We start from the raw sequence: 27,879 nt of genomic DNA, 5'->3' as shown, positions 1-27,879 counted from the left end.
AGTAACCATAACATTTTTTGTTTCCATTGGATGATCTAAAATTCTGCGATTTAAATCAGCTACCTCATTTTGAAGATGAGGAGACTGAGATAAGAAAGTTAAAGTTACAAAATCAAGAATGCACAAGTAACAGAAACAAGAAATTAATTAACCCCAGATCAGTGCTTTTTGTACTACTCCATATTTGTCCAGAACAATGGTGAAATGAAATGTCAGGTTCTATCAAAACAATTGCAAGATTAAGCTAGTCCCATTTTAGTTACGTTGTTCCATTTCACCATATTTACAATGATATTTTTCATTAGGGAGAGGCAATGAAATATATCTGTATCAAATCAAACCTAGAAGTTATATAATTAGGCTTAATAAATATTCTATAAACTATTACTTTGAGGCTAATTTTTAAGTGATCAAGTCTTCTTGATCTAAGGATCAAGTCAACATTAGACATAAAGCTTTAGCAATGGAACTAGCCTAGAAATAAAGTCTAAGAGATCTCTGTTCTGTTCCCAAACATAGTATAAGAATTATCTTTAGAGATCACCAGAGCCTCTCTGTAGAGGTGGTATAGTAACCCAAAAACCTATTTCAGTAAGCAACTATATCATAGTTCTCTGGCTGTAATAATAAAGAATTTAAAATGTAATGAAATAAGATTTCTAATCACCATTAGAATAGTATTTATAAAAAAAAAAAAACAACAATTTATATTCTACCCTAGATACTGTAGAAACATTTGTTAGTTTTATAGAAGCCGACTAATAAAAGCCAGTGATACCCAAGAATGTATATATTTGTATATACACAATATATATAGTGCATATACACACATGTGTACACATATATACATATATATACATTGGATGCATGTATATTATAAATATATAGTACATTGTAGTAATAAAGAAACACAAAATAGATACGTATTTTATATGTGTATTTTCATACCCGTATGTATAACTCTTACAGTCTTTTCCATTTTTGTATTTCCTTTTTTTTTGAGATCATCAAGAAAAGCCTCTGAATGGTGCAGTGTATTTAGTATATCAAGCTGCATATTTAGACAGACTATTTCTCCACCACAGTGCAGTTTACATTAAGTGAACATACTGCTATGTAATTGTATGAATGCAGATTGACAAATAACTGATTTTTTTAGACCTGTTGAATAGTACAGGCTGTCATAGTAAATTGCTATACTCAAGAACAGGAATTGAGAAAAAAATCCTTGGGGAGAACTTCAGTTATTCTTGTCTATTCAATTTGTGTCATGGCATTCAAAGCCCTACAGAACTCAGCCTCATGCTGCAATTTAGCTTTGTATCATATATCTCCTCCCCACTCTCTATTGTTTGATCAAAGTAGACTAATTGCCATCAGCCTCATAGAACTGGAGCTTCACAATGGAATTGTCCAAGAGACTATCCAAGGTCCTATGCTCATTAAGATCATTATCAAATATTTTGATGAAACAATTTATAATATCCTGATCACATTTGGCAGACAGTATTAAACTAGGCAGTATTGTTGATATATTATATGGCATAGATATAAAACCAAAAGGATTGTGATTAACTAGAATAATAGACTAAATTGCATAAAGTGAAATGTAACAAAATTAAATTCCAATGGCTGGTTTGAAAACAATAGTTTCACAAAATAAGGGGGGAAGTATATAATTCACCTAAAAAGATGTGAACAACTGATAAACTATAAGATCAACATAAATGAATAGTTCATGACAATTCCTGAAAGCTAATGAGATCATAGGTTTTGTTAAGACAAAATGATCAGAAGTGAGGAGGTGACAGTATATTCAATATTATGTACTCTGTGGTATTATTCTGAGTGCTACATTTCAAGAACTTTGATAAGCCAGAGAACATTCAAAAGTTAATGACCAAGTTAGTGAGAGGGAGAAAGTACACATTATAAGAAGACCAGTAGAAGCAAATAGGTATACTGAGACTAAAGAAAAGTATTTCAAGTCCTATTATATGACTGATAGATTAAACTTGTGGTTGGCCCCCAAAAAGTAGAACTAGAAACAATGTATAGAAATCGCAGAAAAGGGAGTTTAGAGGGTAATTTAATAAGAAATATTATTTTTACATTATACTTATATTATTATTCCTATATTATTCAAATGATGGACAGCCACTCTCTAAAATTCAAAAATCAATCTTAGTCAAATTATGATAAAATATGCTTCCTGATACAACATAGAAGATAGAAAGGACTATCCTGGTTTCTTATATTTATATATACTTTATGTTGGGAGATGATGGTTTTCAAAAGTTGAAGGACTCCATTCAAGTATTTTATTTAGAAAGACAAAAAAAAAAAATGGAGTCTTAATATCTACGATAAAAGATGTCTCAGTCTATATTCTTCCATTATTAGAAGTAGAGGGAAAATTGAGGAAGACACAATATTAAATAATTTAACTGTTACTAGGACAGAATATTTATCAAAATCTTTATTATTAATATAGTTAACTAGAATATACTTAAAATATAATTAACTAGAACTTATTAAGAATATAATTGACTGTTTTATTTTCTTTAAGATTTAATTATATAATAAAAATATTTTCCTTGCTTTTGTAGATAATGAAGATTTACTGATTGATCCCATTTTTTTCTTAAGAGAAAAAAAATTCAGAGGGAAGGGTACAACAAAGTATACTGGCACAGTGCACAATATATGAGATAGCAAGAGAATTTGAGTTCAAATTCTCTCTTTGTCATTCTCTCTCTATGTGATCATAAGTAAGCAGTTAACCTGTCTGGATTATTTTGTCATTTCGTGGATGAGAAACTTTATTATGAATTTTATAACTCAGTTAAATTATTTTACAATGAAAGTGTTAGAGTGGATAACCTCAAAGGTCCTTTGTTGGTTTAAAATGATAATACTGTTGATTTTTTTTTTTTTAAGGGGGGAGTGCTTTTGAAAAGTAAACCAATCTGCCATTGGTTTTTTATGTATTTTCAAAGCAAAGTCATCAGCAGTTATTATGAAAGTCTCCTTTTGAGTGATAGAGCTCCAACACAAGCTTTTTTACATTCATTCATCCAATTTTGCTGTATGTCTCTTCCTGAAAGTAATTTAACTTCTCTAAGAATTTGGATGCTGTGCCATTTGGTGAATATATATTTAGTTTTTATATTACTTCATTAACTACTTCATATATTATTTCATTACTTTTAACAAGATATAGTTTCTTTCCATATCTAATTTTTTTTGCTTTTGTTTTTTTTTTTTGAGGTAAAAATTGTACTCTTGCTTTTTAGCTTCAGCTGAAGCATAATGTATTCTGCACCAGCCTATTACTCTTATTCTGTGAGTATTTCTGCTTCAAATGTGTTTCTTGTAAACATATTGTAGGATACTGGTTTTTAATCCTATCTGCTATCCACTTCTATTTTATGGCACAGTTCTTTCCATTTTTGTTCTCCCTTCTATCTAACCCCTTTCTTTTCTTTCCCTCTTCTCTTCCTGTTTCCTAGTAGGGTAAGGTAAATGTCTATATACAAGTAAGTGTGTATGTTATTTCCTCTTTGAGCCCAATTGGGTGAGATTAAGCTTCAGTCAATGCTGACTCCCCTCACTTCTTTCCCTTTAGTGTAATGGGTCTCTTGTGGCTTTTTATGTGATCTAATTTACCTCATTTTACCTCCTTTTCCTCTTCTCCTAGTTTAATTCTTTTTCTATTGCTTAATGTTTGTTTAAAAAATAATAATAAAGTAATTGAATGTTTTAATATCAAAGTCAACTTATAACCACAACCTATGATAATGTATATCACCTCTAAGTGCTGTAATAAAACACTTAGTTCTCAAAAAGTTACAAGTATCATCTTCCTATGTAAGGACGTGAATTAACCTTTAAATGATGGTTTTTTGGTCCTTCTTTCCTGTTTCCCATTTTATTTTCTCTTCAATCCTATTTATGGAGATCAAATTTTCTATCTAGTTCTAATCTTTTCATTAGAAATGATTGAATCTCTCCCATTTTAATGAAGACCTATCTCATCCCCTGAAAGATTGTGTTCATTTTCACTGGGTAATTGATTCTTGATTGTAGTCCAAGATCCTTTACTTTCCAGAATATGTTATTCCATGCCTTACAATCGTTTATTGTAGAAGCTGCCAAATCCTTGGTAATCCTTACTATGACTCCTTGATGCTTGAGTTGTTTCTTTCTGACAGCTTTTAGTATTTTTTCCTTGACCTTATAATTCTAGAAATTTGCTATGATATTTCTTAAAGTTTTCCTTGTGGAATCACTTTCGGAAGTGATCAATGGATTCTGTCAAAGACTACTTTGCCTTTTGGTCCTAGTAGATTAAGGCAGTTTTCTTTGATGATTTCTTTGAAAAATACTGGTAAAGTCTTCTACTTCTCCTCCTCCTCCTCCTCCTCCTCCTCCTCCTCCTCCTCCTCCTCCTCCTCCTCCTCCTCCTCTTCTAATATATTCACACATATTTATACAATTATCTTTCTGTACAAGAAAAATCAAATCAAACCAGAAAAGAAGATAAGAAAAAAAAAAAAGCAAACAAATAACAACAAAAAAAAATGAAAATGCTATGTTGTGAGCCACATTCAGTTCCCAAAGTTTTCTCTCTGGGACTGTAGGTGTAGATGGCTTTTTTGATCACAAGACCATTGCAATTGACCTGAATCATCATATTTTTGAACAGAGACATATCCACCAGAATTGATCATGTATAATATTGCTGTTGCCATGTACAATGATCTCCTACTTCTGCTCATTTTACTTAGCATCAATTCATGCAAGTCTCTTCAGGCTTCTCTGAAATGATCCTGCTGGTTATTTTTTACAGAAAAATAATATTCTATAACATTCATATACCATAACTTATTCAGCCATTCTCCAACTGATGGGCATCCATTCAGTTTCCAGTTTCTTGCCACTACAAAAAGGGCTGCCACAAGCTCTTTTTGTTGTAGCTAGAAACTGGAATATGAATGGATGTCCATCAGTTGGAGAATGGTTGGGTAAATTATGGTATATGAAGGTTATGGAATATTATTGCTCGGTAAGAAATGACCAGCAGGAGGAATACAGAGAGGCCTGGAGAGACTTACATCAACTGATGCTGAGTGAAATGAGCAGAACCAGAAGATCACTGTACACTTCAACAATAATACTGTATAAGGATATATTCTGATGGTAGTGGAAATCTTCAACATAAAGAAGAGCCAACTCACTTCCAGTTGATCAATGATGGACAGAAGTAGCTACACCCAGAGAAGAAACACTGGGAAGTGAATGTAAATTGTTAGCACTAATATCTGTCTGCCCAGGTTACATGTACCTTCGGAATCTAATGCTTATAGTGCAACAAGAAAATGGTATTTACACACATGTATTGTATCTAGGTTATATTGTAACACATGTAAAATGTATGGGATTGCCTGTCATCGGGGGGAGGGAGTAGAGGGAGGGGGGGATAATTTGGAAAAATGAATACAAGGGATAATATTATAATATATATATATATATATATATATATATATATATATATATATATATATATATATATAATAAAAATTATTAAAAAAAAAAAAAAAGGGCTGCCACAAATATTTTTGCACATGCTGGACTCTTTCCGTTCTTTAAGATCTCTTTGGGGGCAGAGCCAAGATGGCGGAGAAGCCACATGGAACATTCTGAGCTCTCTCATTCCCTTATTACCAACTATTTAATTCAGCCTCAAAAATAGCACTTGACTGGTAAAACCTACAAAGATTAAAAGTACAACAACTTATCAGCCAAAGAGAATCTGGAATTTCATCAGAAAAGGTCTGTTCTGAGGGGCGGGAAAATATCAGCGTGGGCAGTGATAGAACTAGGCTAACATATATATGTTCAGATCGGACTGGGGAGGCTCTGGGGTTAGAAAAGCTATAGAGACAGATGACTCCGGCAAAGCTGATTGCTCTACTCTTCTTGCAAAATAGCAGATCAGCAGAGAAATCAAAGCCACTTTAAAAAACGCCAGATATACTCTGGCCACCCAAAACTGGGAGTGACTCAGTATAGATTGATCACAGCACAGCTGTGCAGCCACTTTCTGCTATACAGGGCTTACTGTTGGGGCAGTTAAGAATCTGAAAGGCAGGGGGACACAGCCTGGGACAGCCTCTAATCTGCACAGTGGGAGGCTCAGCCTGAGGCAATGGAACTTCCACAGCAGCAACTGTGCTTCCCCAGGCAGAGGCACTTCCACTCTGTGCACTAGGGCTATTTGCTGGTCAGCTACTAATATCCACAGCCCCATGGTGGGCTTTGGCCTGGAGTTGTGACACTTTCACTGTTCAACCTCTAGCCTCAAGGCAGTTGCTAAACACAGCAGGGGTTCTTCACTTGGCACTTCTACAGCCCAGCCCATACTAACCAGCCCTGAATCACTTCCAGTGGGGGAGAGGAGGAACTCTCTCCCAGAACACCCTTGTACCTTTGCAGCCTTTCACATGACAGCTGCCATTCATATATCTATCCCTGTTCTGCAGAAGAAGCTGGCAATCTACTTGCCCTGAAAGCAGACCTTATAGGTTTTTAAAAATGAGTAAAAAAATTAAAAGGATGATTGATAGCTTCTATACAGAAAGAAAACAGGTGTGTAACCCCATGGAGACTAATAGCAAACAGTCTCAAGATAATGCCCTGAAAGGGAATGCTATCTGGCCCCCATCACATAACTCTCTCCTAGAAAAGACTATTAAAAACCTCGAAAGAGAGTGTTAGAAGAAAAATGGGGAAAGGAGAGAGAAGCTATGATAGAGAGTAACAACTTCCTGAAATGTGAATTGGAAAAGATAAAGAATTCACAGGAAGAGGAGGGAAACAGAATTTGTGAATTGGAAAAGGTTAAAAAATCCCTGGAAAGTAAGATTTGTGAATTGCAAAAGATAAAGAACTCCCCAAAAAGTAGGATTTGTGAATTGGAAAAAGAGAACAACTCACTAAAAACAAACAAACAAAAAAACAACAACAAAAAAAACAAACAAAAAAAAAATTAGTGAAATGGAAAAAAAAATTTCCATAGAGCAAAACAACTCATTTAAAACCCAATTGTACATATACAAAAAAGTGAAAAAAGTAAATGAAGAAAATAATTCATCAAAAATCAGAACTGAACAAATAGACATGAATGATTCATTGAGACACCAAGAATCAATCAAGCAAAACCAAAAGAAAAATGAAAAACTGGAGAAAAACATCAAATATTTACTTGGAAAATCAACAGACCTGTGAAATAGATCTAGGAGAGATAATCTGAGGATTGTTGAACTTCCCAAAAATTATGATTAAAAAAAGAGCCTAGATTCTATTTTACAGGAAGTCCTCAAAGAAAACTACCCAGAGGTAATAGAACCAGAAGGCAAAATAGGTATTGAAAGAATTCATCAAATACCTTCTGAAAAAGACTCCCCCCCAAAAAAAATCCACAGAATATTGTGGCCAAACTTCAGAACTATCAGACTAAGGAAAAAATATTACAAGTAGCCAGAAAAAAAAAATTCAAATATGGAGGTGCCACAATAAGGGTCACTCAACATCTGGCTGCCTCCACATTAAAGGATACAAGGGTCTGGAATCTGATATTCTGAAAGGCAAAAGAACTTGGAATGCAGCCAAGAATAAACTACCCAGCTAAGTGGAGCATTTTCTTCCATGGAAGAAGATGGACATTTAATGAAACAGGTGAATTCCATTTTTTCCTAAAGAAAAAAACAGATCTAAACAAAAAAATTGATCTCCAACCACAGGAATCAAGAGAAGCAGAAAAAGGTAAAAGGAACTTTTAAGAACTGTATTTCTGTTGTGGATATACAGAAAGTCAACAGATATAATTTGATTTTACTGATATAACATAAAAAGGGACGTAAAAATGAAAAGGGGATAGTGTCAGAAAACAGGAAAAAGGGAGCTAGAAAGAGGGAAACCACATCCCAGGAAGAGACAAAGAAAACTTATCATATCTGAGGGAATTTAAAGAGGGGGAGGAACATTGTGTGAATCGTACTCTCATCAGAATTGGCTCAAAGAGAAAATAATTAACATATTAGTTTTACAAAGAATTATCTCACCTCATTAAAAAGGGGGAGAGGAAAAGGGAAAAAAAGAGGAATAAGCGAAGGGTACAAGAAAGGGGAAGGGATTTAAAATGAGGGGGGAGGGATACTAAAAAGGGAGGGCTGAGGGACACAAGTGGGGCCCATAAGTTTACTATTGGGGAAGGAGTTTGGGGGGGGGAGAAAAAAAGCATAATCTGGGGATAATATGATGGCAGGAAATACAGAATTAATAATTTTAACTGTAAATGTGAATGGGATGAACTCTTCCATTAAGTGTAGGCAGATAGCAGACTGGATCAAAAGTCAGAACCCTACAATATGTTGTTTATAGGAAACACATTTAAAGCAGGGAAATACATACAGAGTAAAGGTAAAAGGCTGGAGCAGAATCTATTATGCTTCAAGTGAAGACAAAAAAGCAGTGGTAGCCATCCTTATTTCAAGCAAAAGCAAAAATTGAGCTAATAAAAAGAGATAAGGAAGGAAACTATATCCTGCTAAAGGGTAGCATAGAAAATGAAGCAATATCATTACTAAATATATATGCACTGTTATAGTATCTAACTTCCTAAAGGAGAAGCTAAGAGAATTATAAGAAGAAATAGGCAGCAAAACTATAATAATGGGAGATCTCAACATTGCACTCTCAGAATTAGATAAATCAAACCACAAAACAAATAAGAAAGAAATTAAAGAGGTAAATAGAATACTAGAAAATTAGGTATTATAGATCTTTGGAGAAAACTGAATGGTGACAGAAATGAGTATATTTTCCTCTCAACAGTTCATGGAACCTATACAAAAACTGATCATATATTAGGACATAAAGATCTCAAAATTAAATTCAGGAAGGCAGAAATAGTAAATGCTTTCTTTTCAGATCACAATGCAATAAAACTATATTTAAGAAAAATTCAGGAGTAAATATACTAAAAAGTAATTGGAAAGTAAATAATCTCATCTGAAAGAATGATTGCATGAAACAGCAAATTATAGACACAATTAATAATTTCATTCAAGATAATGACAACTATGAAACATCATACCAAAATTTGTGGGATGCAGCTAAAGCAGTAATAAGAAGAAATTTTATATCTTTAGAGACTTACTTAAATAAAATAGAGAAAGAGAAGATCAATGAACTGGGCTTACAACTTTAAAATCTAGAAAAGTACCAGATTAAAAACCCCAAAGCAAATATTAAACTTGAAATTCTAAAATTAAAAAAAGAAATTAATAATATTGAAAGTAAAAAAAAAAACACTATTGAAGTAATCAATAAAACTAACAGTTGGTTTTATGAAAAAAAACAATAAAATAGATAAACCTTTGAATAAATATGATTAGAAAAAGGAGAGAGGAAAATCAAATTGTTAGTCTTAAAAATAAAGGGGAAACTTTCCACCAATGAAGAGGAAATTAGAGAAATAATGAGTTATTTTGCCCAACTTTATGCCAATAAATTTGATAACCTAAGTGAAATGGATGACTACCTCCAAAAATATAGGCTTTCCAGATTAACAGTGGAGGAAGTAAATTCCTTAAATAGTCCCATTTCTGAAAAAGAAACAAAACAAGTTATAAATCAACTCCCTAAGAAAAAGTCTCTAGGACCAGATTTGAATGTTACCAAACATTCAAAGAACAATGATCCCCAATGCTATATAAACTATTTGAAAAAACAGGGAATGAAGGAGTCCTACTAAATTCCTTTTATGACACAGACATGGTACTGATACCCAAACAAGATAGGTTGAAAACAGAGAAAGAAATCTATAGACCAATCTCCCTAATGAATATTGATGCTAAAATATTAAATAAGATATTAGCAAAAGGACTACATAAAGTCATCCCCAGGATAATACACCATGATCAAGTAGGATTTATACCAGGAATGCAGGGCTGGTTCAATATTAGGAAAACTATCAGCATAATTGGCCATAAAAATAACCAAATTAACAAAAACCATATGATCATCTTAATAGATGCAGAAAAAACATTTGATAAAATCCAGCATCCATTCCTATTAAAAAACACTTGAGAGTATAGGAATAAGTGGATTTTTCCTTAAAATAATCAGTAGCATCTACTTAAAACCATCAGTAAGCATCATGTGTAATGGGGATAAATTGCAACCATTCCCAATAAGATCAGAAGTGAAACAAGGTTGCCCACTATCACCATTATGATCCAATATTGTATTAGAAATGCTAGCTTTGGCAATAAGAGTGGAGAAAGAGATCAAAGGAATAAGATTAGGTAATGAGAAAATCAAACAATCACTCTTTGCAGATGACATGATGGTATACTTAGAGAACCCCAAAGATTCTACAAAAAAAGCTATTAGAAATAATCCACACCTTTAGCAAAGTTGCAGGACACAAAATAAACCCACATAAATCATCAGCATTCTTATATATCACTACCAGAATCCAACAGTTAGAGTTACAAAGAGAAATTCCATTTAAAAGAACTACTGATGGTATAAAATATTTAGGAATCTATCTGCCAAGGAAAATCAGAAACTATATGAGCAAAACTACAAAACACTTTCCACACAAATTAAGTCTGATCTATCGAACTTGAAAAATATTAAATGCTCTTGGATAGGACAAATAAAGATGACAATACTAGCTAAACTAATCTATTTATTTAGAGCTATACCAATCAGACTCCCAAAAACTTCTTTAATGGCCTAGAAAAAATAACAAGAGAGTTCATATGGAAAAACAAAAGGTCAAAACTCTGAGATACCACTATACACCTGTCAGATTGGCTAAGATGACAGGAACAAATAATGATGAATGTTGGAGGGGATGTGGGAAAACTGGGACACTGATACATTGTTGGTGGAGTTGTGAAAGAATCCAGCCATTCTGCAGAGCAATTTGGAACTATGCCCAAAAAGTTATCAAAATGTGCATACCCTTTGACCCAGCCATACTACTACTGGGCTTATATCCCAAGGAAATACTAAAGAATGGAAAGGGACCTGTATGTGCCAAAATGTTTGTGGCAGCTCTTTTTGTTGTAGCTAGAAACTGGAAGTTGAATAGATGCCGATCAATTGGAGAATAGTTGGGTAAATTATGGTATATGAAGGTTACGGAATACTATTGTTCTGTAAGAAATGACCAGCAGGAGGAATACAGAGAGGCTTGGAGAGACTGACATCAACTGATGCTAAGTGAAACGAGCAGAACCAGAAGATCATTATACACTTCAACAATGATACTGGACAAGGATGTATTCTGATAGAAGTGGATATCTTCAACATAAAGAAGATCCAACTCAGTGATGATCAGTGATGGACAGAAATAATTACACCCAGAGATGGAACACTGGGAAGTGAATGTAAATTGTTAGCACTACTGTCTATCTACCCAGGTTACTTATACCTTCGGAATCTAATACTTAATGTGCAACAAGAAAATGGTATTTACACACATATATTGTATCTAGGTTTTATTATAACACATGTAAAATGTATAGGATTGCCTGTCATCAGGGGGAGGGAATGGAGGGAGGGGGGGATAATTTGGAAAAATGAATACAAGGAATAATATTATAAAAAAAATTACTCATGCATATATACTGTGAAAAAAAATTCTAAATAAACAAAAGAAGGTCAAGAATTTCAAGGGAATTAATGAAAAAAAATCAAATGAAGGTGGCTTAGCTGTACCAGATCTAAAATTATATTATAAAGCAGCAGTTATCAAAACCATTTGGTATTGGCTAAGAAATAGACTAGTTGATCAGTGGAATAGGTTAGGTTCAAAGGACAAAATAATCAATAATTTTAATAATCTAGTGTTTTGAGAAACCCAAGAACTCCAGCTTTTGGGATAAGAACTCAATATTTGACAAAAATTGCTGGGAAATTTGGAAACTAATATGGCAGAAACTAGGCATTGACCCATACTTAACACCATACACCAAAATCAGATCAAAATGGGTTCATGATCTAGGCATAAAGAATAAAATTATAAATAAATTAGAGGAACATAGGATAGTTTACCTCTCAGACCTGTGGAAGAGGAATGAATTTATGTCCAAAGAAGAACTAGAGATTATTACTGATCACAAAATAGAAAATTTTGATTGTATGAAATTGAAATTTTTTGTACAAACAAAACTAATGCAGATAAAATTGGAAAGGAAACAATAAACTGGGCAAACATTTTTACAGTCAAAGGTTCCAATGAAGGCCTCATTTCCAAAATATATATAGAACTGACTCTAATTTATAAAAAATTGAGCCATTCTCCAATTGATAAATGGTCAAAAGATATGAACAGACAATCTCAGGTGAAGAAATTGAAACTATTTCTAGCCATATGAAAAGATGCTCCAAGTCGTTATTAATAAGAGAAATGCAAATGAAGACAACTATGAGATACCATTATACATCTGTCATATTGGCTAGAATGGCAGGGAAAGATAATGCAGAATGTTGGAGGGGATGTGGGAAAACTGGGACACTGATACATTGTTGGTGGAATTGTGAATACATCCAGCCATTCTGGAGAGCAATTTGGAACTATGCTCAAAAAGTTATAAACTGTGCATACCCTTTGATCCAGCAGTGTTACTACTGGGCTTATATCCCAAAGAGATTTTGAAGAAGGGAAAGGGACCTGTATGTGCAAGAATGTTTGTGGCAGCCCTCTTTGTAGTGGCCAGAAACTGGAAATTAAGTTGATGCCCATCAATTGGAGAATGGTTAAATAAATTGAGGTATATGAATATTATGGAATATTATTGTTCTGTAAAAAATGACCAACAGGATGATTTCAGAAAGGCCTGGAGAGACTTTCATGAACTGATGCTTAGTGAAATGAGCAAGACCAAGAGATCATTACATACTTCAATAGCAATAGTATATGAAGATCAATTCTGATGGACGTGGCCATCTTCAACAATGAGATGAACCAAATCAGTTCCAATAAAGCAAAAATGAACTGAATCAGCTATACCTAGGGAAAGAACTCTGGGAGATGACTATGAACCACTACATAGAGTTCCCAATCCCTCTATTTTTGTCCACCTACATTTTTTATTTCCTTCACAGGCTAATTGTATACTATCTCCAAGAACTATTCTTTTTTGTACAGCAAACAACTGTTTGGACAAGTATACATATATTGTACTTAATTTATACTTTAACATTTTTAACATGTATTGGGCAACTTACCATCTGGGGCGGGGGGAAGGAGGGGAAAAATTGGAACAAAAAGTTTGGCAATTGTCAATGCTTTAAAATTACCCATGCATATATCTGGTAAATAAAAAACTATAATTAAAAAAAAAAAAAAAAAAAAAAAAGATCTCTTTGGGATATAAGCCCAGTAGAAACAGTGCTGGATCAAAGGATATGCAGTTTTATGACTCTTTGTGCATTGTTCCAAATTACTCTTCACAATGATTGGATCAATTCACAATTCTACCAACAATGTATTAGTTGTCCCACTCTTCCCAGTCCTCTCCAATATTTATCATCATCTTTTCCTTTCATATTAGCCAATCTGAGGTTTATATAGTGGTATCTCAGAATTGTCTTAATTTGCATTTCTCTGATCAATAATGATTTAGAGCACCTTTTCATGTGACTAGAGATGGTTTCAATTTCTTTCCAGTTGTATGTTTTAGGGAATTATTTTATTCAGTTAATTTTTGTCTTTCCTTTTCAAGTTGTTGACTCTCTCTTGAATAACTCTCATTTTTTAACCCAATTTTTAAATCTGTATCTTTTTTGACTTTTTAAATCCTTTATGAGCTCTTCTAAGAAGAGTTTGTGACAAATTTCCATCCTCATTTGAGGTTTTGCATGTAGGCATTTTGTCGTCTTCTGAATCAGTGTTTTGGTCTTCCCTGTCACCATAGTAGCATTCTAGAGTCAAGGTTCATTTTTTGTTTCTTGCTCAACTTTCCCTTTCCCTCCCCCCCATTTCTTGAGCAGCTTTCAAGTTTGGCTGTGTACACAGGGGCACTTGTGTTTGTTGATTTGCTCACAGCACTGGGGATTGCCTAACCTAGTCCTATCTGTTGTTGCATATTTTCCTGGGCTGGCAATTTGCCTTTTGCATTGGAACTGGAGGCTGTTGCACTGTCCTGTTATGCTACTAATTTATTGAGCCAGAATTAAGGGGTGTCAGTTGCTGATTCATGCTGTGATTAAGACCTTCCCACAGCTTTATTAAACACTATCTGAGCTGAATTATGTACTCCTTTCATCCCAGTGAGAATTATTTTCCTTGAAATCTCAACATATATTGAACTGGAAAATTATTTCATTCCATATCTCTGTAAGCTCTGTTATTTCAGAATCTGTTCAGAAGGGTGGTTTCATGTTGTTTCTGTGGTAAACTGGGAGAATTCAAGCAGCTTCCTGGCTTCCCTTCACCATCTTGGACATTTTAAATGAGCTTGAATTATGTCATTTACTTTTAAGTTACCCATATTTTTGGGCAACCTACACAAATAATTTAGATTTTCCCACCTAAGCCTAAGCACAAAGACTAGGGGCCAGGTTATTTTACCTTAGATTAGAAGTCTGATCCATTTTAGAAAAGTAATAATACCAAGAATGAGGAGAATGTTAATTCTATTTTCCATCATTAATGTCCTTGAGATATTAGACAAGGAAATAAGAGAGGAGGTGAGTGGGGGTGACCTGCACATCCTTCTAATTTTAATAATTGACTGTTAATATGAAAGAAAAATAATCATTTCTCTCAAGGTCAAGGAATCAAATTTCAGAACCCAATCAACTGTACCAAACTGCTTGTCTAAGGAGCCAAGGACTGTTTAATTTTGATCTTTATATCTCCTGAAACTAAAACAGTATCTTTCCCATAATGGATACTTAATTAATGATCATTGAATTGAATTGAACGTGCTCATCTTTCAGAATGGAGAAAAACTTTTTGATCATTAAGCTTCTATTGATGTCTATCCTCACAAATAAAATTCCTTCTATATGTGCTTTGAAGTATCTCTTAGCTACTGAATGTGCTCTTCATAACCTGCACATTTTTGCAAGACTATTACTAGTGCAAAGTAGTTCCTTCTCCCATGGCCGTTTTGCTCTGTTTCCCCCCAGTGCCACTATTAGAATAATTGTGTCAGCTCTTCCTAACAGACACTTTCTTCAACAACAGAGTTCCTTCACAGAGTCTTCAAGAAATGCTGGGCACACATCTCAATGACAAGTTCGTTGCCATGCCATACAGTCATAGTAAAAATATTGTCACCCATGGGATTAATGATGGCAGTGGAAAACTAATACTAGTGCTTTACCTTCTTTGCTGACTTCAGTCAAGAGGGAAAAAATTTGTATGCAATATATGTACTGAAAGGCAATTTGAAATCAAGCACTCAGATGGTTATATTTCCCAGTGGTCTGTCACAGGATTTTACAGTTAACTAGGAACTATTGTAATTGTCATAGTAAAATTCATCCTGTCACCCTGAAATCCTGACATTTAATGAGGAAAAAGTAAAATTTATACCCTGTTTGATCTGAATGGGGAACAGGCAATCAGAGATGGCAGCAAGAAGGGATAGCCATGGAGTTGCCCACTTAGTTAAGACCAATCCATTAAAAATGTACATATTCCCTCTGAAATAGCCCTACAAAATCAGAGCAAGATATTCTGCTTGAGCAGTTCTTTCTAGAGTTGGGCAATGTCTCTCTGGGGAGCCATAGCCCACAAATTTAAGACAGTTAAATGTAACTTAATAAGGAACTTAGGAGTACAATGCTAGGTTAACTGATGGAAGAATGCCATTACTCACTAAGTCTACATTCTCCACGCTGCTAGGTAATTTAAAAAAAGAGAGAGATTAACTAGATTCCCCAGCTGGCTACCTCTATGTCCTCAAATCATATAATGCCTCAGTTATCATAGAGAGGAACTAAAGGAATCCCATGGATACCTCAAACAACATGCAAGCAAGCATTTCTTAGAGTAACTTATAGTTTGCCTCACAGAGTGGTTAATATAGCAAGATAATGGAATGATAGATGGAACTAAATTAGTAAAAATTAAACTTTAAACTATTTAAATGTTGGCAGAAACTCTAATGACCATGAGGGTCAGGAGTTGCATAAGGCAGTGAGCAGGAGAATAACTATAAAAGGATTATGTAGCCAATATATTTCAAAGGTGGTGTTTGAATCTAGATTTTCTTAACTCTAAAGCTATCTTCCTGTCTATTATGCCAAACACTGCCTCTTATATTCATTACACATTTTATGAAATTAAGATTTAATTAAGTGACTTGTCCATCATCATAGCTAACAAATATTAGAATCATAACTAGAATCCAGATCTTCAAACCAAATTCAGTGCTACTTCCATTAAACCATATTACCTTTTATGACACATAGATAGGCTTTCCTAAGTATAGAATCTCAATAATTCCAAAGGTAAGAATAACTGAATGTAACAAGTTTAGAAAGTCTTAAGAAATACAATGATTTTGCTTTCAATGATTTTGATGAGATAGCTTTTAAATGAGAAGTGTAAAGACTATTTTAGTATCATAATGTACTTTTTAAAACAAAGCATTTTGTTGAACAAAGATAAAAAAAGAGTAAAAAAAAAAAGTAAATACTAAATTTTTGATCAACTGTACCATAGTGCCGCTCTAAGAAAGCAAGGACTCTTTCATTTCAGTCTGTATATGTTCAAAACCTAATGCATTATTAAATATATTTATTACAGAATACAATTTAAGTTTAAAATAATAATTAATTTTGTGAACATAGCAATAGTCAGCCACAATGTGTTGTTTAAAAGAATATTTTAGATAGTGAGTCAAAGAAAAAAATCAAAAAATAATGACTATGTAAAATGATAATAATATAACAATATGTCTAATATTTTGAAATGCAGATAAAATATAATTGATAGAGAGAAAATCATGTTTCTGAAAATATATATATATAAACAAAATAAAAAAGGAGATTAATGAACTAATCTAATCTATCATTTTAATGCAATTAAAAACCAAGAAAAGTAACAAATCATAAATAAAAACAAAAGAGGAAATACTGAAAATTAGAAGAGAAATGGACAAAAAAAAAACTGATTCTTTTAAAAGTTAAAAAGCTTATATTCCTATGTGGGAAAAAGAAATGTTTAACTCTTTAGATCTGAATCTCTGTTATGGGTATACTTAGAGGATGTAGGCATGATTTCATTTTATTGTGATGATTTAAAAAATAAATTAGAGGAAGAATGGTGATTCTACTGGAAGAAGAGGGAAACTGCATCAAGCTGGGAAAATTACATCTCATACGAAGGCAAAAATGACCTATTGCAATTGAGAGAAAGAGAGGAGAGGGATGAAAATTGTACAAATCTTACTTTCATCAGATTTGGCTCAAAGAGAGATTATTAGACACATTTAGCTTCATAGGAAGCTTTGTTTCACCCTATAGGAAAGTAGGAGGGGAATGGGGAAAGGAAGAAGAGAGGCTAATAGAAGGGAGAAGAGAAGTAGTAGGGGAAAGGCATAAAAGGGGGAAGCTGCAAAAAGGGAAGGCTGTTTGAAGGAGGGAGTTATCCATTCCAAAATACTGGTGAGAAGGAAAAGGGGGAAAGGGAAGAGAAAAATATAACTGGGGTAAACAAGATGGCAAGAAATACAGAGATAGTAGTTCTATTTGTGAATGTAAATGGGATGTACTCTCCCATAGAATGGAAGTGAATAGCAGACTGGATTAAAAGCCAGACTCCTATAATTTATTGTTCACAAGAAATTCATTTAAAGGAGAATGATACATTTAGAGTAAAGATAAAAGGCTGGAGCAAAATTAATTTATTAAGCTTCAGCTGAGGTAAAAAAAAAAAAAAAAAAAAAGAAGACGAAGAAGAAGGAATAGCAATCCTGAACTCAGATCAAGTAAAAGCAAATATAGATCTATTTAAAAGAGATAAGGAAGGAAACCACATTCTGCTTAAAGGTACTATAGATAATGAAATATCAATACTAAACATGTATGTACCAAGTGGTATAGAATCCAAATTTCTAGAAAAGAAGTTAAGAGGGCTGCAAGAAGAATTACACAGCAAAACTATACTAGTAGGGGAACTCAACCTTGCTCTCAGAACTAGATAAATGGAACCACAAAATAAATAATAAACAAGTTGAGGAGGTATATAGAACCCTAGAAAATGTAGGGATGATAGATCTTTGGAGAAAATTGAATGTAGACAGAAAAGAATATTCCTTTTTCTCAGTATATAGTCATGTGTTAGGACATAAAAACCTAAAAATCAAATGCAGAAAGGCAGAAATAGAAAATGCATCTTTCTCAATTCATAACACAATAAAAATTATATGCAATAAAAGGCCAAGTTAAAATAGACCAAAAAGTAATTGGAAACTAAATAATCTAATCCTTACTACTAAGTGGGTGAAACAAGAAATCATAGACACCATCAATTATTTCATCTAAAAAAATGACAATAAGGAAATAACATATTAAAATACGTGGGATGCCACCAAAGCAATTATTGGGGTAAATTTTATATCTCTAGATGCTTACTTGCATAAAATAAAGAGAATATCAATAAATTGGGCTTGCAACTAAAAAAGTTAGAAAAAAATAAATCAAAAACCCTCAATTAAATAGCAGATTTGAAATTCTGAAAATAAAAGGGGAAATTATAAAACTAAAATTAAAACTATTGAACCAATAAATAAAACTAAGAGTTGGTTTTATGGGAAAAAAAAACAACAAAATAGATAAACCTTCAGTTAATTTGTAAGAAAAAGGAAAGAAAAAAACCCAAAGTGTTGGTCTCAAAAATGAAAAAACTTTCCACAAATGAAGAAGAAATTAGAGCAAAAATTAGAAATTATTTTGCCCAATTAGAATCTATTTACTGCCCATCAATAAATATGATTATCTAAGTCAAATGGAGGAATACCTATAAAAATAGATATTGCCCAGATAAATAGAAGAGAAAATAGATTACTGAAATAGTCCCATTTTCGAAAAAGAAATAGAACAAATTATCAGTCAACTCCCTAAGAAAAAATCTCCACAGCCAGATGGATTTACAGGTGAATTCTACCAAACATTTTAAAAAACTAATTTCAATTCTATAGAAACTATTTTTAAAAAGAGGGACAGAAGGAATCCTACTAATTTCCTTTTTATCACACAGATATGGTGCTAATACCTAAACCAGGTAGGATGAAAACAGAGAAAGGAAATTATTGACCAATTTCCCTAATAAATATTGAGGCAAAAATCTTAAATAAAATATTAACAAAGAGATTACAGAAAGTCACTTACAGGATAATACACTATAACAAAGTAGCATTTATACTAGGAATTCAGGACTGGTTCAATATTAGGAAAACTATTAGCATAATTGACTAAATATTCAATTATCAAACTAATTAAAATCATATGATTATCTCAATAGATACAGAAAAAGCATTTGATAAAATCAACATCCATTCCTTTGAAAAACAGTAGAGATTATAGTAATAAATGGAATTTTCCTCAAAATTATAAGTAGAAACTATTTAAAACCATCAGCAAGCATCATATGTAATGGAGACACACTAGAACCATTCCCAATAAGTTCAGGGATTGCCCACTATCATAATTACTATTCCATATTGTATTAGCTTTGGCAATGAGAAGAAAAAATGATTAAAGGAATTAGAGTAGATGATGAGGAAACTAAATTATCATTCTTTGCAGATGATATTGATGAGGTTTAGAAATAAAATTAGGTTTAATTGAGGTCTAATAGCAAGTTTGGGGTGCAGGGAGTCAAATAGAGCTCCCTTGCAACCCCTTTGGATTTAACGCTAGGATACAGAGTTAAATGAGGTATAGTAGTGGCACAAGTATCCTCTGTAAAGTAATTTACAGACCCCAAAACATAGCTTGATAAAAGAGGTTTATTATGGGGTTTGGAAGTAAGATTAAAAGGTGTTACATAAAGAGAGGAGGGCACCTGAACCAGGTGGTTCCAGTGGGCAGAAATCCTTTGATATGGCAAGCATAAGGTTGCCATGTTTGGGACCTCTGCAAAGAGAGGACTCCAGCTTGGCTCTTTTATAAGGGAGGGAGCACTTTGGCTACAAGCTGAAGGGGGCTTGTGAGTGAAGTCCCAGGATGCCTCCAGGCTGGGTTTTAGCCAGGGTTAGAATTTGAATTCAATTCAATGGGTTTTCTGGATTGAGCCAGATAAAGATGAAACTGTTTGTGCTTAAGGTGGAGTCTCCTCCCTGAGGTAGAGTCCAAGGAAGTTTTCTCTTTTTATAGGTTTGGGGTTTCCTCTTCAATATGATGGTATACTTAGGCAACCCTAGAGAATCAACTAAAAAAACTACTAGGAAAAAAACACAACTTTAGCAAAGTTTCAGAATACAAAATAAATCCACATAAATCATCAGCATTTTTTATGTTAACAATAAAATCCAACAGCAAGAGATACAAAGAGAAATTTCATTTGTAATAAGTGATGATAATATAAAATATTTGAGAGTCTACCTGCGAAGGCAAAATCAGAAACTATATGAACACAATTACAAAACAATTTCCACACAAAGTTAGATCTAATTAATTAGAAAAATATCAAATGCTCCTGGGTAGGCCAAGTTAATATAATAAAAATGACAGTATTGCCTAAATTAATCCTCTTAATCAGTGTCATGCCAATTAATTTCCCAAGAAATTATTTTACAGATATAGGAAGTATAATACAAAAATTAATCTGGAAGAACAAAAGGTCAAGAATTTCAAGGGAATTAATGAAAAAAAAAATGTATTTGAAGATGGCTTAGCTGTGCCAGATCTAAAAGATGAGGTCAAAATGGGTTCATGATTTATTCAAAAAGAGTGATATTATACAATTTGGAAGAACAAAGTATGGTTTACCTCTCCAATTTGTGGAAAAGGAATAAATTTATGGCCAAATAAGAACTGGAAATCATTGCTGAACAAAAAATAGATGTTTGATTATATTAAGTTAAAAAATCGTGCAAACAAAATTATTGCAGATAAGATTAAAAGGAAAACAATAAATTGGAAAAACATTTTTACATTTAAAGGTTCTGATAAAGGTCTTATTTCTAAAATATATAGAGAATTGAGTCAAATTTATAATCATTCAAACCATTTTCCAATTGAACAGAAAATTTTCAGAAAAAGAAATTAAAACAATTTCTAATCATATGAAAAGGTGCTACAAATCATTATTGATCAGAGAAATGCAAATTAAGACATCTCTGAATACCACTACACACCTCTCAGATTGGCTAGTATGACAAGAAAGAACAATGACAAATGTTGGAGGGGATGTGGGAAAACCAGTACACTGAAGCATTGTTGGTGGAGTTGTGAACAGATCCAACCATTCTGGGGAGCAATTTGGAACTATGCCCAAAAGGCTATAAAACTCTGCATGCCCTTTTATCCATCAATGTTAGGGAAAGGGACTCACATATGCAAAAATGTTTGTGGCAGCCCTTCTTGTAGTGGCAAGAAATTGGAAATAGTGGATGTCCATCAGTTGGAGAATGGCTGAATAAATTATGGTATATGAATGTTATGGAATGTTATTGTTCTCTAAGAAATGATAAGCAGGATGATTTCAGAGAGGCCTGATGAGACTTACATGAAGTAAGCAAAACCAGATTACTATACATGGCAACAGCAGGATTATATGATGATCAATTATGATGGACATGGTGCTTCTCAACAATGAAATGATTCAGATCCATTCCAATGACCTTGTGATAAAGAGAGCCATTTTTACCTAGAGTGAAGACTATGGGAACTGAGTGTGGATAGCATTCTCAGTCTTTTTGTTGTTGTTTGCTTGTATTTTATTTTCTTTCTCATTTTTCCTTTTTTGATTTGATTTTTCTTGTGCAGCAAGATAATTGTATAAATGTATGTATTTATATATGTACATAGGTATATATATATATATATATATATATATATATATATATATATATATATATATATATATATATATTATAGATACATATAAGTATATGTATGCGGATATTGGACTTAACATATATTTTACCATGTTTAACATATATTAGATTACTTGCCATCTAGGGGAAGGAATGAGGAGAATGGAAGAAAAATTGGGTTTTGCATGGGTTAATGTTGAAAAATTATCCACGCATATCTTTGAAAATTAAAAAGCTTTGGTTAAAAAAAAAAACAGTAAAAATTAAGTGATACAAACTAAAAACAGAACTTTTAAACAATATTCCATTAACCATAACATTTAGAATTGGAAGCAACCTTGAGGGGTCTAGATCTGAATCTCTCATTTTATAAATAAGGCACCTGAGTCCAATAGAAAGTGACAGCTAAAGAAAAAGACATGGCAAATAATAAAACCATTATTCTTCCAGCCAATATCACAGTATCTTCTAGAAAACTGAAAAGAGACTACAAAGACTAGCCAAACATATATGGCTTAGAGAAAGATTTTGGCACATGGAAAACTATATTTTTGAAACTTGTTAAGGGCCTCCTTACAGCTTACTTACTAAGGATTTTAGTGTAATTTACATATTTTTACATCAACATCCTGTATTCTAAACACCCACAACTCAACACCCACTTTTCAATTACTTGTTACTTAATTTAAACAAGAAAAAAAACACAAAACAAAAAAGTGATAATTGCTATGCCTTAGGTGGAAAATGTAGATTTTTCAAGTTTACAAGAAAAAGAACAAGTATCATACACCTTCTCTCCTCTCTATCTTATACCCGCTAAGAATTGAATGGCATGAGTGATTGACACTCAAATATATATATATTCACAACAGGGAAGAGGGCTCCAGAGTTGCATCTTTCTTCAGAGCTCTTTACTAATCCTTGACTTGTTTGAATTCCCAGGATCAGTTTAGTCCTTAACAAAGGCACTTTTTCTTCATATGCCTGTCATTAGGAAGAAACATATACCTACTTTTTGTTACTTTTTACTAGGATTGTTTTGCAATTACAAGTCCAGCTCTTTGGCCATTTTCTTTTAATACTTACAGAGTGTGTCAAGTAAATGGTCTAATTTCTTTGTGGATGTGTTTGACATTTGTACATCTGGGGCTGCCTTATTTCTCAGGTCATTATTAAATAAAAATATGAAGATGTAGTAGGGAGATTCTGATCACAATGCAAGGTATCATTACTAGGAGATTTTACTCAGGAAAATATTATTTCTGAAGATAAATACATAGCTCCACATAATAACAAATATTTTAAAAGAATTAACATTTCTAAAGTTCTTTTCTGGTATAAAAATACAATGTATTCTAGATTGGTATGAGATGTCAGGTTTATTCTCCTTGGTAATAGGAAGAATTTTAGAACAGCTCAGAGTATTCACCTTATTAATGAGGATGAATTTCATATCCTGAAGCAACTTAAAATATAGTCTATCAACAGAAAAATTACAGTGAGAGAGAAAATAACTTTTATTTAATTCAGACATTTCATGACAGGAAATCTTGAAATTTTTTTCACCAAGGTTTCTGATGAAATATTACCAAAATGTTTAATAATTTTGATTAAAAACTCACTTTTCCAATATAGGTTATATGTCAAAGGAAATGTGATTCCCTCTCAAAAGAGTCAAATTATATTCAATGCCAATAATCATTAAAACATAAACTAAATGAATTCTAAAATATGATCTTAACATTTCTTAAGTCAGTAAAAAGTTTTAAAAACAAATAGGTATACTATTTCACAGGAAAAGCATATATAAAATGAGTTATAAAATCTCTTATTCAATGATCTTGTGGCAAAGAGGCAACATAGCAATTATTTTAAACCACTCTTTGTAGTATTTATAATAAAATAATTAGTTATTATCCTGATATTCACTAACTGGGGAATAGTCACATGGATAAGATTAAATATTATTTCTCCATAAGTAATGAAGATCTTAAAATATGAAAAAACACATGACCAAGTTATATCTGAGATAAAGATTATATTTTCTATAAGTCCTTTGGTTTTCCTTAATACTGTTCTGACTCTTGAGGATAAAGGAAGGATGGTAACTTGCACAGTCCTCCCTAACTTAAATCTAATTCACTTGCAAATAATTGCATTATTTTCTTGATATCATATTCTTCTTCTAGAAGGAAGGACAAACAATAACAGTTATGATATGGGTAGGAGAAAGGATGGAAAGTATAGTAGTAGCATAATCTTTATGCGAGTTACATAAAATATGTTACAGAAAGTTAAAGGAAAAAAATATTTCTTGGAGAGATGAATTGTGGAGTCTGGTAAGCATATTATACAAAGACCCAAGTTATGAGGCTTTGAAGTTTCCTAGCATTCAATCCAATCATTCTAGACACTTTACCATACTTTTCCATTTAAAGGTATGAGTTTTGGAGGGGCTATTTTTCCTGGACAGCTTGAATGTAATTGGATATAGAATATAGTCAAATAGGAATGGGTTCTAAGGTTGGTTTTCTATTATTTTACCCTGATAGTCTATCATTAAATATTTTATTATTTCAATACATGCTCTTTTCCTAATCTACTAGACTAATAGAATTTGAATCTAATTAAACTTGGAGTTTTCCACTTGGTCTTGGCCATGTCCCTGACTTTCTTGAATTCAAAACTATCTTTCTGTAATGCAGGCTCATACCAACATTTCCCTCAATACTGAGGCTTCCTTGCTCTGGACCAATCCACCACAAGTACAGTCTGCTCAGCTCAGAATATTTTCCATATGTCTTATCTCTTCTGATCTCGTTTCTCTCCAAAAGTTCCTTCTGAGCCTCTATTTTGTGGAAAGACCTCCTCAGCTTTCTCTGTTTTGCCATATTCTTGACTTTTTTGAAATTCAAAACCAGACTCAACTTCTAGCACTTTTTTCCTGCCCATTCCCTTTTGCCTTCACTCTACTTTTCAGCTTCCTTTTGTATATAGTCTTCTGCCATTAGGATATAAACTTCTGGAGGACGGGACTTTATTTCTTTTTCCTTGTATTTGTATTACCAGAACTTAGCAGAATGCCTGATACATGATAAGTGATGAATAAAAGTTTTGTTTCTTGTTCTTTCTTTCTTTCTGGGTTGGGCCATAATAATTCAAGATGGATGATTTACCCAAGAGGGTAGATTATACACTGAAACTGTCTTGGTAGTTTGACTTCTACTATGCATTAATCCAGAGATGAATAATATGCAGAAAACAAGAGTAGATAAAATAGAATCATCTTGTAAAAATATACTACAAAAATGAAATAATGAACAGGAGGATGATGTCAGTGATATTTTAAATAGAGGCAGCTGCTGGAACATGTTAAAATAATGCTCTTGAAATTGAAAATCATATATCAAGGAAAATGTATTAAAGAAGAATCTTAAAGAATTGTCTTAACATTTCTGGCCAGAAGTGGGTCTGACTTCTCTTGGGGAAGAGGGAACACTGAGTACAGAAATGGGGGAATCTTTATACTTGCTTGTGTGACATAGCTCCTCCCTTTAGAGAATGGATTGGTCTGTTTTATCCAGGTTACAATCTTTCTGATGAGCCCATTACAAATTTCACCTTAATATGTATAAAACATGTGCCTCCTAACATACATTCCATGTTCAAAAATGGTAGATAACTCCTCCTCTGTGGTATGTTGTTTAATATTCAATTAGCCTATTAAGCAGGCACAATGGTGATTTGGTCAAGTCAGGTCAGTGACCCCAAATAGTTTGGGCTGGATGGGCTATTAAGTTTGTGGTTTTCTCAAAACTACAATACTCTTTCTGCTTGGCTGAATCCACCTGTGACTTCCTAGCCAACCCCCCCCCCCCCCAATTTCTTGTTTGCTCAAGGCTTCTATTGATCACTTAATTGTTCTGTGAATCTAATCTTCCTTAACTCTCACATTCTGAAAACCTCTTGCTCAGTGGTACCCACTATCTCCATCCCACATTATCTTAAAGCTTGCAACACTGTGGATATGCAACTTTTCAGCATTTTTCACAAACAGTAGTGCTGGGCTTAAAATCAGGGAGATCTGAGTTCAAATCTAGTCTCAGATATTAATTGCATGACTGGACAAATTAATTCTGTTTGTCTCAGTTTTCTCAATTGTAAAGGTAATAACAATACTTCTCAGGGTTGTTGTGAGAATCAAATGACATTGAATTTTAAATTTCAAGCAGGGAAATGTGTAGCAAAGATTTTGAAGAAAATATAAATTAGGGACTCCAAGAAGTCTTTGGAGTATACTCTAATTACTTAACATGAAGGCAAGAATCTTGCCAGCAATGACTAAAGGAAAAACCTCTTTTGATTATCAAGCAGATATCTTATCCAAATAATAACCTTGAATCAGTGACAGTGAACTTCAGAGAACAGAAATTAAATGAAACTTTTTTTTAACCACTTAATAGTATTTTACTAATGAACAGTAAAATTTTTGCATTCCAAATTGTTTTTTCTCTCTGCTTCCCTTAGCTTTCCCCTCCCAAAGACAGCAAGTAATCTGATATAGGTTATACATACAATCATTTTAAAGATATTTCAATAATGAGACTATGTGAAACATATCAAAATCAGCTGACATTCCAGCTCTTTCTAAAGATGTACATTATCTATCATTTATCTATATTGAATTTTCGTCTGCCATCTTGTCCAATTATCTAATTTTATGAGGTCCTTCTGGACTTCCTCAGAATCTTTTACACTCTTGATTAACCAATATTTTGTAATATCAGCAGATCTTTCTACTTAATTATTCACTCTCTGTTCCTCATCATTAATAAACATATTGATTAGCATCAGTCTAAATAATAAATAGGGTATCTTAACCTCTACTTGTCAAACATTTTCCATTTAATCCTACTGCTTGCTTTCTATTTCAAATGAAGATATAAATTCATGCTATGATTTTCTTTGTACTTCACTTTCATCACCAATTATCTTTTATAAATAGGCATTAAAATATTTAGAAAATTCACATTAAGCTTGAAACAATTTATATCCATTGGTTGTCATAAATGTTATTATCAGTGTTTCCTACTATTTAAAAATGTAATACATCATCTTAAATAATTTCTTAAAAATTGTTGATGAAAAAAAGTTACTATAACAATAATTAAAGTTTCTTCTCAAAAATCTATAATTAGCTCAGTTGTCCTGGAAGGTAGTAGGTTCACTTCAAGTATATGTGTTCAAACAGTCAGAATAGCTACTTACCAGAAATAATGACAACAATGGAGATTCTTTGAGGATATTTTTTTTGGATCATATGGACACTTAAATCCCTTACAACTATAAATTCTATTATTCTATTTTTGGGTAAAAACCATTACTACATATATTTTCCCCAGTGGAATAATTGTGGGTGGAAAAGAATTCTGATTTGGCATATTCTTTCAGACTTTGGAATCAATGGCATTTTTATTTACCAAATACTGTAAAAATAAAAACATTTGCACAGATGGGTCACAATTTGAGTTTTTCATTTTCAAGCATGGGTTGGAAAAAGAGGATTTAATCAATATAAAATTAACTGCATTTATCCCAGGTAAATAGCTGGAATCATTCTGAACAGGTTTCAGTGCAGTCTTTTTAAAGAGTCCCAGCATATGCTTATCCTCGTTATAATTATCATCAACATGTGTTTAGTGGCCCAGTGAGCCAATCTTTTATGAGATGGGTCAAATTTTGCCAAGAAAAGAGGAAAAAATTGTTACCTTTCAGATCCAAAAGAGGAACTGAAGAA

This window comes from Sminthopsis crassicaudata, chromosome 4 (genome assembly GCF_048593235.1).
Source record: "Sminthopsis crassicaudata isolate SCR6 chromosome 4, ASM4859323v1, whole genome shotgun sequence".
In the NCBI taxonomy this organism is placed as follows: Eukaryota; Metazoa; Chordata; class Mammalia; order Dasyuromorphia; family Dasyuridae; genus Sminthopsis; species Sminthopsis crassicaudata.
This window is presented reverse-complemented; position numbering follows the sequence as displayed.